The sequence below is a fragment of the Nyctereutes procyonoides genome, unplaced genomic scaffold (genome assembly GCF_905146905.1).
Source record: "Nyctereutes procyonoides isolate TBG_1078 unplaced genomic scaffold, NYPRO_anot_genome, whole genome shotgun sequence".
In the NCBI taxonomy this organism is placed as follows: domain Eukaryota; kingdom Metazoa; phylum Chordata; class Mammalia; order Carnivora; family Canidae; genus Nyctereutes; species Nyctereutes procyonoides.
In genome coordinates, this window is record NW_026575046.1 from 18,845,001 (window position 1) to 18,847,225 (window position 2,225).

The following is a 2,225-nucleotide window of genomic DNA, read 5'->3' on the forward strand; positions in this document are numbered from 1 at the left end:
CTGAGCTCAGAGCCTGATGCTGGACTTGATTCCAGGATGCTGAGATCATGACCAGAGTTGAAATCAAGGGTCTGCTGCTTAACCAACTGAGTCACCAGGCGCCCCAAGACTGCATCACTCTTAAGAGAGAGGTACTGTGAGAGGAAGGCTAAGAAAGCATGAGAAAGGAATGTTGAATGCAAAAAAAAAAAAAAAAAAGTTTTTTTTTTTAAGATTTTTTTTTAATTTTTATTTATTTATGATAGTCACAGAGAGAGAAAGAGAGAGAGGCAGAGACATAGGCAGAGGGAGAAGCAGGCTCCATGCACCGGGAGCCCGATGTGGGATTCGATCCCGGGTCTCCAGGATCGCGCCCTGGGCCAAAGGCAGGCGCCAAACCGCTGCTCCACCCAGGGATCCCAAAAAGTTTTAAAAGCATAAATAAACTCAAGCAATTATGTTCAGAAATTTTAATGTTCATCTCTAAAATGCTTTACCCTCTCTTAAAAACACTTTCAAAGTGTCAAAGCTGCATCAATTCTGATGCTAATCCTCATAATTAATTGCTACTATATTTTTAACACTATCAAAAATTTTAATATACATTTGGTAAAAATATATGGACAAAATTCATATATAATTTTTTAACTTTGCCAATAAAGTAAATCATATGTTGACCTATTGTTCTAATTTTAGTAAACGCTCATTATATCTCATAAATTATTTAATATTTTCTACCTCCTACTAACCAAAAAAGAGAAAATACATGGTACATGTTACAATTGGTTGTTTCATTACTATATACTAGAATTAATACATTGAAAAAATTTTATCATGATGTTTAAGAAAATTATCAACACTATTACCTATTTTTATGATCAATTCTTTTTTGCTTTTTCCTAAAAGCCAATCATTAGAATTTGACTCTGTACTCACACACATTTGAGGCTGTATCATATATTTTATGATATTCTACTGTAAATAATCTTAGTTACTGATAAGCAGAAAATACTATAATTTTATATTGTATAATCTATTTTTATAATGTGTAAAGGTTGATTAGATAATTTCTGTATCTTTTTAATATTCACTAAGTTACTGAACTATTACAGTGTATACTATGATTCACTTCTTAGCAGCTTTTATGATACTTACTGAAATGCTTTTTTTTTTTTACAGATTATTTATTTATTCATTCATGAGAGACACAGAGAGAAAGGCAGAGACATAGGCAAAGGGAGAATTGGGCTCTTGCTAGGAATCTGAGTGGAACTCAATCCCAAGCCCCAAAATCACGACCTGAGCCAAAGGCAGATGCTCAACCACTAAGCCACCCAGGCATTGATGAAATGCTTTCTTAACACTTGTCTGAAATTAAAAATGAAGTGTTTTTCTAAAATAAAATAGGACTAATTTGTATATTTGAAATGACAGTGAAGATTTGATTTCCTTTTTTTTGTATATTTTTTTTTATTGGAGTTCGATTTGCCAACATATAGTATAACACCCAGTGCTCATCCTATCAAGTGCCCCCCTCAATACCTGTCCCCTAGTCACCCCAATCCCCTTCCCACCTCCCTTTCCACTACCCCTTGTTCGTTTCCCAGTTAGGAGTCTCTCATGTTCTGTCTCCCTTTCTGATATTTCCCACTCATTTTCTCTCCTTTCCCCTATAGTCCCTTTCACTATTTTTTTATATTCCCCAAATGAATGAGACCATATTATGTTTGTCCTTCTCCAATTGATTTACTTCACTCAGCATAATACACTCCAGTTCCATCCATGTCGAAGCAAATGGTGGGTATTTGTCATTTCTAATGGCTGAGTAATATTCCATTGTATACATAGACCACAGCTTCTTGATCCATTCATCTTTTGATGGACACCGAGGCTCTTCCACATTTGGCTATTGTGGACATTGCTGCTATAAACATTGGGGTGCAGGTGTCTTGGTCTTTCACTGCATCTGTATAATTTGGGGTAAATTCCCAGTGGTGCAATTGCTGGGTTGTAGGGCAGTTCTATTTTTAACTCTTTGAGGAACCTCCACACAGTTTTCCAGAGTGGCTGCACCAGTTCACATTCCCACCAACAGTGCAAGAGGGTTCCCCTTCTCTACATCCTCTCCAACATTTGTTGTTTCCTGTCTTGTTAATTTTCAACATTCTCACTGGTGTGAGGTGGTATCTCATTGTGGCTTTGATTTGTATTTCCCTGATGACTAGTGATGCGGAGCATTTCCTCAT